The 16,644-nt window shown below is 36.6% G+C and overlaps 1 protein-coding gene across 1 annotated transcript in view; it reads right to left on the bottom strand.

Annotated features, from left to right (window-relative positions):
• Nucleotides 1-16,644, bottom strand: part of LOC115630040 (MICOS complex subunit Mic10-like) — a 35,845-nt gene that overhangs the window by 601 nt on the left and 18,600 nt on the right. The gene's annotated exons all lie outside the window — the stretch shown is intronic.

The raw sequence follows: 16,644 nt of genomic DNA, 5'->3' as shown, positions 1-16,644 counted from the left end.
CTGGCTTGGAGGGGAAATTCGAAAAAATGAAATCTATCGAAGTTCTGTGGCACCGACGAATTTTTTGGGAGTTTTCAAAAATCTCTGTGGCCGAAATCACCGGAGTTTTTTGTGGCACCCCTGATAGTCAGAAGTTTTTAAATATTTCTATTTGAGTTGAAATTACGTTTACGTGGCAATATATAGCTATAAGACACGTAGAGAAGCTAAAGTTGGGTGCCCCGACTTCAATATACCCTGTATATATGTGTACAAAATTTAAAAATTTAAGCAGTAGAAAATCAACAGCAGAAAATCAAAAATATAAAACAAACTTGCACAGCGTACACACATAAGGCATCTTTGTGCAAAGTTTGGTGTCTCTACTTGTTATAGTCTCTGAGATCCAGGTGTTCATACGGACAGACGGACAGACAGGCAGGGCTAGATCGACTCGTCTCGTCATGCTGATCAAGAATATATGTATATACTTTGTGGGGTCTGCCACGCCTCCTTCTGCCTGTTACATTTTCAGCTCCCGCAAACCTAATATACTTTTGTACATTTTTTGTACAGAGTATAAAAAGTTGTCATCCGTACAGGCGGCCGGTGACAGCGAACATCTATTTGCCCGCCTTACCAAAGAATATCGGCTACATATCTACGATCGTCCTACCAACTTTAAGTTCCTAATTGTTTCGGGTTCAGTCATATCATCGATACCGATATCATAATAAACAAGTAAAAGAGCTAAAGTCGGGTGTCCCAACTTTGAAATACTCTGTACGTATGTTTAGAATAATTATAGAAATTAAAAAAAGTAAGAGAATAAAAAAAAATGTTTTGATCCATTTTACCTCTTTTGGTATTCGAACTCACGTAAAGGGTGTATAATTGCACATATACAAAGCAATTGCGTCTATGTGAGTGTATGTATGTTTATGCTCGTATCTTCGTGTCTGTGTAAGCATGTTCGCAGTCAACCATAGCACCAGCATCAACAACAGCCGTGGGCAGCGCTGCAGCAGCAAATATATTTATGGCTTCTCGTTAAATCGGTCTATCATGATGAAACTTGGCATACGGACACATATTTACTAGCTGGGGGTATTTTCGAAATTCTAAGAATTACGGGAGTTAGAGAAAATCGTCTCCGAGATATAGGCGATTATACGAATGGAAAATCGGAAAAACTCCCATAGGGGGGAAGTGGGGGGGAAATAAAAAAAAAATAAAACAAACTTGCACAGCGTACACACATAACAAATATTGGTGCAAATTTTGGTGTCTCTACCTCTTATAGACTCTGAGATCCAGGTGTTCATACGGACAGACAGACAGGGCTAGATCGACTCGTCTCGTCATGCTGATCAATAATATATATACTTTGTGGGGTCTGACCCGCCCCCTTCCTCGAGCATTTTATGTACAAAGTATAAAGATGACATCAAATTACATATATGCGGCCAACACGTCAGTTATTGATACATAAAACATATAATTTGATCTCAACCTACTACGCAAGTTCAACTGGTCCTTCATAATCGCCAACGTGCAGTCAGCAATAATTGGCGCTGATTTCCTTAAGCATCACGGTTTATTAATTGATCTCAAAAGTAAACGCCTCATTGATCCCACCAGTTCACAGTCAACGAAAGGAAACTTAACTGACAGGTCGTACCACAAATCATTATAGAACACTAAGCTCGCGCACCATTCCAGATCGGTTTCCTGTTTCACACTGAAGATATTCTCCAGCGACTATATGGCTGCAAAGTTTTCTCTACCATAGACCTGATACGCGTATACCACCAAATTCCAGTTGCGCCAGAAAATATTCCGAAGACCGCTGTCCCGACTCCTTTTCGGCTGTTTGAGTTTATTGCATGTCGGCAGGCAACATTTCTCGCTAACTTTGAAACTAACCACAAACAACGAAACTACGCCAACTTGTCCAGCACCAGACCGGGATGCTATTACCAGCAATGTCGTCTTCACAGCCACACGAGCATATTCAGTTACCTTCTCCTACCGACCAAGTTACTGAGGGGGGTGTAGATGTGGCGACTTGGTCTCAGCGGACACAGCCCGGTCTGGCAGCACCGCATCGTCGAAAACAAACGCTTGTGCCCAGGGATCTATTTTAGCGCTCATAGAGTGATAATTCTTGTTCTTCGTACTAGTAACATACACATTGTACACGTAATCGTATCAGCACAGTAATTAAGAAATATAATACATCAAATACCTGGTTTCTACAAATGTAAGTAGATTTTCGTAATTTCTGAATTAAATTTCAAATGCTAGTTTTTTGTAGTCGTTTTTTTAATGTCATTTAGATTTAGCAACCAAGATTCTGAGTGTGCGATAGCATCCGTAGCAAAGCCGGATATTTCCTCGATTGCTCGTGCACGGTGAACGTGAGCTCAATTCCCGAAGGAGAGTTGGGTTTTTTTGTTGTTTTTATTGCATTTTTGTTGCTATTATTTTATTATTTTTACATAAAATATATATGCAATTTATATCGGGGCATTAAATATAGTTGAATAACTATTTAAGGACCTTATTTAAATAATATATGGCTTGAGTTAAAAGTTGTCTGGCATCCTCTTTTTCTTTTATTGATTGTCTCGTTTTCACTCTGTTATCTAACATAACAGTGAAATAAGAATAATATATTGTTATAGCTTCACTCGAATCAAATGCCTCGGTGGCCTAAAGGGTTTAAGTTGCGGTGTTCAAAGACGTTTGACCGCCGTGTTTATAAGTTCAAACCCGAGTGGGGTGTGTTTTTCTAGCCGTTTTCTAATTTCTCATATTTAAATTTACTTTATGTAATTTTAAAATGTTTACGATTTTATGCTGCAAGAAATGATTGCTGGTCAAAATTTATTTTTTTTTACCAATCTAAGGTTTAGATGATGGGCCATGCAAAATTATATTTAAATCCATTTTGTTCTTTTTCAATGTTTAACACAGGTTATACATACATATTTTTTATGATTATTAAAGAATCAATTACATTATATGTACTATATATGTGTGTACACATGAACTTCAAAATTTAATAAAGACAACAAGGAATATCAACCATGACCTATTTCAACTCGTTTTTTCTTTACTCGATCAAGGCCATGGCTAATGCTACTGCAAATAATTTCAAGGCCACAATAATAAAGAGCGTAAAGAGGAAGAGTTTTGACATCGCTACGGACACTGTCATATGACAGAATTTAAAGCTCTATTTGTCAATAATAAGAGCATGAAAAAAATTAAAAGAGCAACCTGCAATATTTGGCGAGATAAAAACGTATATACGAATGCTTAAAAATCCCAGCAAATCACAAAATGCCTCTCCTTTTATATTTTATTTAAATATTTTGATAAAATAAATAAACCACTATAATAGATGAATGAATGGTCAAAACGTATATTGCAAAACGTATGTATGTACATACATATGTACACACACAAGACACATGCATAATAGCGAGAGAAAAAATGTTATTTCTGCGCACGATGCCAACGTGCAAAGTGCAGGTGCACTCTAATTTAATTTTATGACTTTTAACTCGATTAAAGGCAATATGGCTAAGAGAGTTTAGGAAAGATGAGCGATATTCACAAACGCACTAGAGCAAGTCAAGAGGCACTAGTAATGGGCGTGTGAATTAGAAGGAGAACAATTAAACAGACTAATGGGTTGTAAAATAAGAGTAATTGAGTCGATTTTCGGTGACAGGTCAATTGCTTAATCGATCGTATTGATTTCAGTTGCTAGCTAACTTTAGGCGTGAAAGTTGATGTGGCGAGTGCAAGTGAGAATGTTTGTTGTGCGGAATTAAATAATAATAGTTGACGCGTTAATAAACAATTGCTTGTGCCTTAGCTGCTGTGACATTGCTGGAACACCAAGTAGCTCTATTTCATTAAATTTTATTTAATATTTTGAATAAAATTAGCCTTTTTTAAGGCTTACTTACTTATTTCATATTTCAAATTATTTTGTTTTAAATTATTATTTTATTGAGGTATGAGTAGGAAAATAATAGCGTCAGAATACGGACTTTAGAATACAGCGACGTGGGGACGCACAAAATCGACATAATGCTTCCCAAAATTAAGGTGAATATATCTCTATTATCTCTCAGAATGTCATGGTACCCAATAATATGAAGGCTCAGTAGAGTATAATAGGATGGTTAAGTTGGGATCAGACCAAATTTGCGTTTGTTGTTAACGCTTATGGTTTCCGCACCAAACGGAAAAAATAAAACGTGATTATATTCAGAATTCCAACGACTTTAGTGCGGACATTTCAAGTTTTGCAAAACATGTGCCCGCAGAATTAAATCTAATAAAAAACCAAATTTTTCCATTTCTAATGGCTTACATTATTCTAATTTGCCCGATTGTCTTAAAGGGCTTACTTCTTTAGAGGAACGCCTTATTTCTCCTCGCCTTCCATTTATGCTATTAAAGGAGTTGTAGTAAATGTCCCCATACCGGTAAGCAATATCGTGACTTCCCTCCCACGAGCTTTCCATGAACCCGAGGTCCTCCAGCTCCACCTCAAGCGTAGAATGGAATATTCCCATGATTCCATGGCTGAAACCATAAGGCCCTCAAAAATTGCAGATGCAACTAGATATTTAGTTAATACAGAGCTTTAGAGAAAGCATAATGTAGTAGTTAATGAACAGTGGATATCTAATTTTGCATCCAAGACTGTTCCCTTCATAGCTTCTCAAGCAGATGAAGAATTAGTGGAGGGATTTATGCGATGAGTTCGCAAGCCATCCCACATTGATGAAGATGTGGAAATGGATGAACTCAATCCTGGGGGTGAAGAACTTCTGCTTGAGAATAATCAAATAGATAATGTTGCCAAGGCCAAAGACCCTTGCACATGATTCTTGATGATGACTCAGAAGAGTTAGCTTTCCCATCAATATTAGCTGACATAAAAAGAAAAACTTCCCAAAGTTTTACAACCATTATTAGGTCTGAGCTTTTGAATGCAGATAGGAGAGGTTGTAGAACTGATAAATTATTCTTTAAATATAAAAAGTTAGAGCTGATTCATATTCAAAATAATACTTCAATATGCTTAAGAAAGCATAGCTCCCCTCACGGCGTAACAGCTACTAACGCCCTTAATGATGATTATATGGATCGTCATATTCGCCACGATGAAGGCTATAGGGTCTTTAGAGGTATTCGGACGTCACCTGCTCATTGGGAGGCAGAAAAGAAGAAGGTTATGGCCATGATTCGTCAGTTCGGCCAACCTTCTTTCTTTATCACTATGTCGGCTGCTGAGACGGACTGAGCTGCTTAAAGATGCACCGGCAGTGGACTTCGACAATGAAGCGTCTATTTCTCCAGTAATTGCCTTCATTGATCATTTCGTTACCACAGATGTAACAGATACTGACATAGCGCAGTTTATAGAATAATAAAATCATAATCATGGGCATTCATGCATGAGAGAAGTTAGACGCAACTCTTTTTGTCGCTTTGGTATTCCATATCCTCCAATGCCCAAAACAGACATTTTAAAGCCGCTTCCAGAAGAAACTGGTAACATTTCTCTTCATCGCGAAAATTTAAAGAAATTTCAAAATGTGTTAATTTTCCCAAATACTATTAGTCACTTGAGGGTATTCGAAATTTTTCTTTCTCACGATCAAGTGAGCCTCAGTTACGAGGACTATAAATAGGTCTGGTTTGAAAAAACCCCAAATTTTCCTGAAGAGATCATTAAGGTAAATGCTTACAATAAACACAATCTTTCAATGATAAGGGCCAGCATGGATATTGTTTATTTTGGACCATTAATCGTGCTGCACTTACGTTATTAATTATATAAATGAAAGCCAGCTAGGAATGCGATTATCTGATTGTCACTGACATTTTTGTAGTAGGTCTTCTCGACCCTATACGCCGATCAGAGTCTCGAAGGCCTGTGTTTGACCGATTTTACAGCATTTTATAGTTTTTCGAAAAGCCGCAGAGCAACTCGCCAAAGTGATAATGACGATGCTGAAGAAAATGAGGTCCTAGGCAGTGTTTTTCTTCCTCTCCGCCATGGCAGTGGGTTTGTTAGAAAAAGGACCAAGCCGTGTATAATTCGGAATAGGAAGTTCAATGCCAATTTGGACAGACAGAACTACTTTAGGGAACTTCTAATACTTTTCTTACCGTGGAGAGATGAACAGACAGAATTAGTTCAAAGGAATTGAGAGGAAATTTATAACCAAAATACAATTTCCATTAGGACTTCCTTTTGTCAATACAATGTGTCAATACAAGATTTAGAAGATACGCTTAGAAGGACCACGGAAAACGAAGAAGTTAGTGAGGAAAATGTAGAAAATTGGTCCAAAATTTAATGTTGGCTCTATATCATTTTTGCACCGATAACACAAACATACTGGCACTTAAAACGCAATAACTTCACTTCCAATCGATGAAATGTCATGAAATGGACAATCGATAAAGATAGCAGATTCTATCGCACCAGTCGACATATAGATAGCGCCACCAGGGGACGCTAGATTCAAAAAGTCCTGTTTACTTTGGAACACACCTTGTATTAGGTTGGCGGGAGATGAAAATGTAACAAGCAGAAGGAGGCGTGGCAGACCCCACAAAGTATATTTTATCTTGATCAGCATGACGAGACGAGTCGATCTAGCCCTGTCTGTCTGTCCGTCTGTCAGTCTGTCCGTATGAACACCTGGATCTCAGAGACTATGAGATCTAGAGACACCAAATTTTGCACAAAGATGCCTTATGTGTGTACGCTGTGCAAATTTTATTTTATTTTTTTTTTGAGTTTTCCCCCCTCTTCCCCCTATGGGGGTTTTCCCGATTTTCCATTCGTATTATCGCCTATATATCGGAGACTATAAGACCTAGGGACATCAAATTTTATGCCTTATGTGAATACGCAGAAAATGTGTACTTTGGAATTTCACTCTCTCCTCCCTCTCCTACGCAAATCGTAACTCCCCTAATTCTTGGAATTTTAAACTCAAACTTGGCAAATACCTCCATTTAGTTATTATAAGTCCAAATGCCAAGTTTCATCATGATAACAGGAAGTTATAGCCATATATGTACATAAGACCAAGTAGTGCCCGTAATTGTTGTTGTTGTTATTGCTTTGTTCAGGCACACGTGACATACACAGACACACACAAATACACACATACACGCATAATTATTCTACACAAATGTACAGAGTATTTCAAAGTCGGGACACCCGACTTTAGCTTCTCTACTTATTAATAACAGAAATGTTCCATTTGGAGGAATACCTGTTATAGTTTTCGAAGATCTCAGCCAACTAAGTCCTGTATAAGATCGATGGATATTTCAATCCACTTCAGCGTTGCATGATCCATATATGGATATATGGATCTTCTCTATGGGATAGTTTTAAATTTTTTGAACTCATAATGCGGCAGAGAGATGACCAAGCCTTTGCAAAAGCTCTTAACAACATGACATGCGGTCAAATGTCGTCAGATGTATTAGTTTGTTTATGTCCCGAATATTCAATGTCCGTGAATGATGATGCAATACGTCTGTTTCTTAAAAATTAGGATACAAATGCTTTTAACACGGTAAAATTGCAATCGATTGCAACAGAACAGCATTTTTCAGTTGCTCTTGATTCCATCAAGGCCGCAAACCTGAATGCTGAAAGTAAGCAACAAAAATTAGATTCCATAAAGAATTTTAAATCTTCTCAAACTCAAGGGTTGTGCACCATTCTGATTTTGAAAACATGTAAAAAAAAGCTAAAGTCGGGTGTACCGACTTTGAAATACTCTGTACATATGTTTAGAATAATTATAGAAATTAAAAAAAAAGTAAGAGAATTAAAAAAATTTTTTTTGATCGATTTTACCTCTTCGAATACCAAGAACTCACGTAAAGGGTGTATAATTGCACATATACAAAGCAATTGCGTCTATGTGAGTGTATGTATGTTTATGCTCGTATATTCGTGTCTGTGTAAGCATATTTGCAGTCAACCAAAACACCAGCATCAACAACAGCCGCGGGCAGTGCTGCAGCAGCAAATATATTTATGGCTATAACTTCTTTTTAAATCGGTCTATCATGATGAAACTTGGCATACGGACACATAATTACTAACTGGGTACTTGCGAAATTTTAGTTCGAAATTCCAAGAATTACGGGAGTTAGAGAAAATCGCGATTTGCATGGGAGAGGGGGGAGGGAGAAAAATTCCAAAATACACATTTTCTGCGTATTCACATAAGGCATCTGGGATTACAATTTGGTGTCCCTAGGTCTTATAGTCTCCGAGATATAGGCGATTATGGAATATCGAGAAAACCCCATAGGGGGGAAGCGCGGGGGAAAAATAAAAATAAAAGAAAACAATCTTGCACAGCGTACACACATAACGCATCTTTGTGCAAAGTTTGGTGTCTTTACCTCTTATAGTCTCTGAGATCCAGGTGTTCATACGGACAGATGGACAGACAGACAGACAGGGCTAGATCGACTCGTCTCGTCATACAGAGTATAATCACTGCAAAGTATATGATGACTTTTAATGTAGATACAGCAGATGGTCTCGTCAATGGAGCTACAGGCGTTTTAATGCAAGTAGGTTTCAATGTATCCAATTCCCCTCATATTCTTTGGACAACATTTTTAGATGACAGTGTAGGAGTATATGCTCGAGCTATGTGCCCACATCGCGTAGATCCTTCTTGGACCCCAGTTTTAAAAACAACTAAAAGTTTTCAGTATTAATCAAATGAGCAAATTACTATTGACCGCAAACTATTTCCAGTTATACCTGCAGAAGGTCAGGGAGCTACGTATACCAAAGTGGTGGTCAACACAATTCCTCGTGTGCAACTTGAATCATTATATGTAGCTTGTAGTAGAGCCACAAGTGCGGATGGCCTTTTCATAGTTGGACAGTTTGACCATCCTAAGTCTGATCGACATTCAGATGTAGAACAAGATCTACAAAATCTAAGTTACTGCACACTTTGACAATATATTTGATAATTCAATTTTTAATATTTTCTTCCACAATACGGAAAGTTTGCACTGATCAGCTAATGCTTAAATCTTCAATCGTTTGTTTTGTTGCGGCTTCCACATACTCATATATGAAATTCCTGGCTTCACCAGTGCAGTGCGTCTAGATTGTCGTAAGTAACTGATAGACCCCGACCGAAAAGAGGCATTCTTGTATTCGTTAGAAATAAAATATATCAGAATGTTAGTCATTGCTCCAGTGGTCGGTACTTTGCTAATTCCGAAAATGTGTGTTCTGCAGTATTTGAGTATGCCGTGTTAAAGTATAGGTCTTTAGTGTTATTAGTAATTTTTAAAAGCCCAAAATATCCCCTGCAAAATTTTAAAACAGAGTTTTAGGACTTATTTCTGAAGTTTCCATTTTTAGATGATTCATTAATGTTAGGAGATTTCAATATTTGCCTACGGTCTCTGTCAGGGTGCAGTAGGAGCATATTTGATTTCTTAGGCAGTCATTGTTTTCGATTTTTGTTAGATTTGAATACGCCTACGACCAATAGTGATACACATATTGATTGGGCGTGTTAAAATATTTCAGATTGCAGGGGCACGGCGCGCACTTATGAAATGGTTTATAGCCATCATAGTGGAATTTTAAATAGTTTGCAGAAGAATAAGGACTTAATTATTTATAATTTAATTATTTATTACTTTTTTATTTATTATACCCTGTACCCGTAGGGTAAAAAGGGTATATTAGGTTTGTCCAAAGTATGTAACATGCAGAAGGATGCATCTCCGACCCCATAAAGTATAAATATTCTGAATCAACGCGACGAGAGAAATCGATCTAGACATGTCCGTCCGTCCGTCTGTCCGTCTGGATGAACGCAAGGATCTTAGAAACTATAAAAGGTGGAACAACCAAAGTTGGTATCCAGATTCTCCTAGGTCCGAGAAAGGACTAGTTTATTTTTTTTTTTTTTAATTTTCCCGCCCTTTCCCCGCTACAGAATTTCGTCAATTGCGTCCACATCTCAAATGCTACCTAAAATAAACTTTGCACACATAATTAATTTATAATTATCTACTGTTGTTTAACATCTAAAATAAAATTTTATCCGATTCGGTCAATTCTAAGAAAAGTTATTAGCGAAACAAATTCTCTCCAGTACAACCCCCCTAAACTGCAGCATCAAGTTCGCTCTTCTTCTTCCTCTTTTTGCTTCTGCTATGGGCGCATATACCTCAGTGTCGGGAGTTTACCTTGGTACAGGGTATTTCACTGTCGGGCTTGCTTGACTGTAGCGTTCTCTCTTGTTTTTAATTTATTAAGTATTTATTATTAAGATACTTCAATTTTTATTTTTGGGGAACATAGGAGTTGTTTTTCCACAACTCAAGTCGGCTCGTAGGTCTAAAGGACACCATTGCGTTAGTAGTGGCCTCCTCGCGGTGTTCCCTGGGTACCGATTAAATTCATTAATCAATTCGAGCGGCGACACTAACATAAACATATATTTATACAAAGTAATATAATGTACTAATGACCACAATAACTAATATTTTTTTATACTCTGTTTGCGGGAGCTGAAAAATGTAACAGGCAGAAGGAGGCGTGGTAGACCCCACAATATATATATATTCTTGATCAGCATGACAAGACGAGTCGATCTAGCCATGTCTGTCTGTCTGTCCGTCCGTATGAACACCTGGATCTCAGAGACTATAAGAGAGACACCAAATTTTGCACAAAGATGCCTTATGTGTGTATTCTATACGAGTTTGATTTATTTTTTTGATTCGATCAAATTTTTTTTTTATATTCTATAATTATTGTAAACATATGTATGTACAGAGTATTTCAAAGTCGGGACACCCGACTTTAGCTTTTTTACTTGTTTAAAGCTCGTTTTCTCCCCTTTGGAGCTAGAATTTTCCAAAAGCCTTTCTTAGTGTGCTCCTACACTATGATGGATACTATGAAAGGATACTTGAGTCCAAATTTCTTCTTTTACCGTTTGAGCTGTGCGTTGATCACCAATTAGTCAGGACAAACTGTTTTATATATAGAGATAACGCAACGTTTTAAGATAGACTATTTGCAAAAAAGGAGGAATAATTATAAGGGTATATCCTAATTTTTAATTCACATTTGAGCCTTTTCGTTTGAATGCAATAAGCAGAATATTTAAATAATAAAATCTAATTATTTATTGAGATCAATAAGAACATATCATATACATACATACATCTGCCCGCAATGCGAAGCAGAATATGCGTAGCTCCGTTATTCGGTTTCTGCTTTACTATCGCTTACGCAGTCGTTGCCTAGCGACGGTAACTGTAAACTTTTGGCGTTTTGCCTTTGCAATTAACATTAAATGGTCAAAACGAAAGAAGAAGAGCGAGCCAATGACTTGCAGTTCTTGTTGTTTTTAGGGCATTATTTTTTTTACAATCAAACAACTGTGTTCGATTGCCCAATGTATACATTAATACGAATGTACATACATGCTATATTCATACACAGGCATACATACATACATACATACATATGTATGTTTCTCTTTACTTTTTCAACCGTACGTAGAGAACGGCACACATACACACGAACTGTTGCTTGTTGTGTGTGTGAGTGTGTGTATGTGATGTCCCCAACTATTTGATATTTGTTGTTGCTGCATAAAGTTATTAATGAAAACCCTAATGCCAAATGCACTAAACAAAGAAAAAATTACTTTTAAAAATTTTATATTATATAATTTTCAATTAATTAACATTTCTTGCTCTGTCAGTGCAAGATGAATGTACATACATACATATGTAGATACATATGTACATACATAGATGTGCACATACATATGTATCTATGGACATTCACACATTAGTGTCTCACATTTTGCTTTGGCTATTTCAATCGTTTGCACGCAACTACACGAACAGCTGTTTGTATGTGTGTTTGTTTGTATGTATACTTAGTTGTCCTTAACTGTTTGATATTTTGTATTGTTTGTTCTGCCTGCTTTTGTAAAATGCATATTTTGAAAATCCTTGAATGCAAAGTTGTAGATTTAGTCACGTAGATTACATTATCCAAATTTTAAATCGATCAGACTAAATTTATAACACAAACTTTTCATTTGAAATAGTGAATAAATATTAAAACCCCAATAATTCACCGAAATAAATACCGAGTATGCAGTTTTCTTTGTATTCTTTAATTGATTTCAGAAACCAAGTTTTATGTCGATCGGCTAAAACTGCGGATTTTTCAAACAAACTTTGGAGCTCGTTTTACCTCCTTTGGAGCTCGAATTTTCCAAAAGCCCTTCTTAGTGCGCATCTACACCATGATAGGATACTTCAGCCCAAATTTCAGCATCCTAACTTTTACCGTGTGGGCTGTGGGCTGTTGACGCGGTTTGCTTTTGTGCCCCAACATTTTTTTACAGGAAAACTCCCATATTTTAGGCCAAAACAAGAGAGAACGCTACAGTCGAGCAAGCCCGATAGTGTAATACCCTGTACCCAGGTAAACTTCCGTCACTGAGTTATATGCGCCCATAGCAGCAGCAAAAAGAGGAAGAAGAAGAGCGAACTTGTTGCTGCAGTTTGGGGGGGTTGTACTGGCGAGAATTTGTTTCGCTAATAACTTTATAAATAAATAAATTTTAAGCAACAGTAGATAGTTATAAATAAATTATGTGTGCAAAGTTTGGTTTAGGTAGCATTTGAAATGTGGACGCTATTGACGAAATTCTGTAGCGGGGGAAGGGAGGGAAAATTCCAAAAAATTAAATAAACTCGTCCTTACTCGGACCTAGGAGAATCTGGATGCCAACTTTGGTTATTCTAGCTTTTATAGTTTCTGAGATCCTTGCGTTCATCCAGACGGATGGACAGACGGACGGACATGTCTAGATCGATTTCTCTCGTCATGCTGATTCTGAATATATATACTTTATGGGGTCGGAGATGCTTCCTTCTGCATGTTACATACTTTGCACAAACCTAATATACCCTTTTTACCCTTCGGGTACAGGGTATAAAAAAAAAATCAAAAAACCAAGTATACAGTTTTTCTTGGAATTGTTCTGAGAGTGTACAAACTGTTTTATATATATAGATTATGCCTCTGTTAACAATTTGTATACACATTTGTACAGAGTATTTCAAAGTCGGGGCGTCCGACTTTATCATTTCCATTTGTTCATATTCATTTTATTTCTAATTATTTCTTTCGACGTGTACTCATGTGTTTATATTCCACTTGTTCATATTAATTTTTTTTCTAATTATTTCTTTCTACGTGTACCCCTACTACAATATTTTTATAAAATATCCTAATTGTGAACATATTATTGTTGTTATTTAATTATTTCACAGTTATTTTATTTTTTAATTGTAATAAATCAACAAATATTACTGTCAATACATATTTAACAACTATGATTTATATTAAATTATAACATTATAAAAAAGAATTAAGATAATTAATAAAATAACGTTATAATTTCTTCTTAAAAAAATAAGAAAGCCTTAGAAAAAGGTATACAAAAAAGGCATTATTTAGCCTCCGACACGTTGGGGGAATTTTATTTGCCATTTGGCCAGGTATGCCTCGATTCAGAGCCTTATGTGGTCGGAGACATTATAGACCTAACAAACTTAACAAATAGTATGTAGAGGAGGAAAATTAATTCTACTTAAGAGCTAATTAGAAAATAAAAGGAGTAGAAAGAGACAGAGGAAAAGAGAAAGGGGAATAGAAAATGGAACGAGAAAGACGAAAAGAGAAAGAGGGAACACAAAGCAGTATTCAAGCACAGGGCGTACTAGAGAAGTGTAAAAAAGTTTGATATAAGGGTCAGTAAATTGCTTGGACCATCGTTTAATGAATCCAAGTACACCCTTGACTATATTTACAATGCTAGAGATGTGAAGATTGAAGTTCAATTTGTAATCAAAAAGAACCCCAAGGTCTTCAACAGTCGATATACGCTGCAATGGCGCATTGTCATGAACTTACATTTAGAGTAATTGAGGTGCTTGCTAAGCATCAAGATTGCATGCAGTTAGATCATCCTGCAGGCGTTGAAAATCAAGAGGGTTTTTGTAAGACATACATAAGTATATGAGAGTGTGACAAGGTAGAGGGGAGGTCATTAATAAATAATGTAAAAAGTAATGGGCCGAGGTGACTACCTTAATGCAAAAACGGACTTAGAGATATACGAACTGAGCAAAATTCGTTGGGTAGCAAATAGGAAGAAAATCCAATACAAAAATGCGGTGGGTAATCCTATGCGACTAAGCTTAAAGAGCAGAAGGTCATGGTTTACAGAATCAAATGCTTTACTGAAGCCAGTGTAAGTGAAGTCAGTTTTCCTTTTTAGGTTAAAAGCATCATTTACCAGGGTAGTAAATTCAAGCATATTGGTCGTAGTAGAGCGTCTCTTAATAAATCCATGTTGAGGAGGAGGTATGACAGATTTGCAGAGATGCTGCAAAGTGCCACAAACTATTTATACTCTGTACATGAAATGTACAAGAGGTTTGCGGGAGCTGAAAAATGGGACAGTCAGAAGAAGGCATTGCAGACCCCACAAAGTATATATATATCAGCGTGAAAAGACGAGTCGATCTAGCCCTGACTGTCTGTCTGTCCGTCCGTATGAACACCTGGATCTCAGAGACTATAAGAGATAGAGACACCTAATTTTGCACAAAGATGCCTTATGTGTGTATGCTGTGCAAGTTTGTTTTATCTTTTTTTTTATTCCCCCATCCCCTTATGGGGGTTTTTTCGATTTTCCGTTCGTATAATCGCCTATATATCGGAGACTATAAGACCTAGGAACACCAAATTTTAGTCCAAGATGCCTTATATGAATACGCAGAAAATGTGTTTTTTGAAATATCGCTCCCTCCCCCCTTTCACCAGCAAATTGTAACTCCCGTAATTCTTGAAATTACGAACTCAAATTTTGCACATACCCCCAGTTTGTGATTATGTGTACGTATGCCAAGTTCCACTATGATAGACCGATTTAACAGGAAGTTTTAGTCATAAATATATTTGCTGCCCAAGCGGTGCCCGCAGCTGTTGTTGATGTTGGTGGTTTGGTTGACGGCAAACATGTTCACACAGACACGAGCAGACGCGCTTAGACATTCATACACTCACATAGACGCAATTGCTTTGTATATGTGCAATTATACTCCCTTTACGTGAGTTCGAATACCGAGAGAGGCAAATTTTTCTTTTTTTTTTTTAATTTTTTTAATTTCTATAATTATACTAAGCATATGTACAGAGTATTTCATAGTCGGGACACCCGACTTTAGCTTCTACTACTACTACTACTTGTTATATAAAGGAATTATTAAAGATTCTTTCCATATAGCTGGAAAGATTAAAGAATTAAGCGACAAATTAATGAGTTTAAGCAATGGTTGTAAAAGAGAACTAGAACACTCCTTGAATACACAACTAGGAATATTGTCTACACCAGGAGAGTAAGAGGGTTTTAATAATGAGAGCGTAAATAGAGTGGAAAGATGAAATGCAATCAGGATAAGAGGTGTTACTAAAAGAAATAGAGGAATAGGTTGATTGAAAGAAGGTGGCAAACAAGTCAGGAGCTTCAGAATCATTGCTGGCTTTTGTATCATCAAGGAAAAATATTCATGGAAGGGAAGAAGTTTTACGTTTTGAGTTAACGAAATTATAGAACTTTTTAGGGTCCTGAGCGAATTGTAACTTGCCTCGGGCAAGATAATTTTTATAACATTGAAAATTAAGAATAAGACAATTTGATTTGGCTATGTAGATTTAGCATTTAGAAAAATGAAAAGTTGAGCCCGACTGCTTAAAGCATCTCCATTTAGCATTTTAAAATTTGAAAATCTTGGTGAAAACCAGCGACTTTTGATGAAGCAGGCGTTATGACACTATTGGGGATACAGACATCAAAAAGAGAATTAATAGTGTCATAGAAAAACTTGACAGGTATATTAATATCAACCGTATTACACAAAAAACAAGATAGAACGCTACAGTCGAGCAAGCCCGACAGTAAAATAGTCTGTACTCTCCACAAAAAGGAAAAATTAAAAAAAAAAAAAAAATTAAATTATTTAAAAAAATGAATGAATTAATTAATTAAAATAATTAATTAAATTAAATTAGAACACATGTTTATGTTCAGTTTAAACAGCATACATTTACATCACGTACCAATGCGTGTTTATATGCGTGTATGTATGCAGCACAAAGTTGAACAAACCCTAAAATATGGGTTTTCCTGTAAAAAAAATGTTGGGGCACAAAAGCAAACCGCGTCAACAGCCCACAGGGTAAAAGCTAGGAGGCTGAAATGGGCTCAAGTATCCTATCATGGTGTAGATGCGCACTAAGAAGGCATTTTGGAAAATTCGAGTTCCAAAGGGGGGAAAAGTAGCTCCAAAGTTTGTTCGAAAAATCCACATTTTTCAACCGATCGACTTAAAACTTAGTTTCTAAAATCAATTAAAGAATACAAACAAAACTGCATACTCGGATTTTCGAAATTTGTGTTGGAGCTTGAATTATTGGGGTTTTAATATTTATTCACTATTTCA

This window comes from Scaptodrosophila lebanonensis, unplaced genomic scaffold (genome assembly GCF_003285725.1).
Source record: "Scaptodrosophila lebanonensis strain 11010-0011.00,11010-0021.00 unplaced genomic scaffold, SlebRS2 tig00000232-arrow-arrow-pilon, whole genome shotgun sequence".
NCBI lineage: Eukaryota > Metazoa > Arthropoda > Insecta > Diptera > Drosophilidae > Scaptodrosophila > Scaptodrosophila lebanonensis.
The sequence above is the reverse complement of the archived record's forward strand: the minus strand, read 5'-3'. Positions and strand labels throughout refer to the sequence as shown.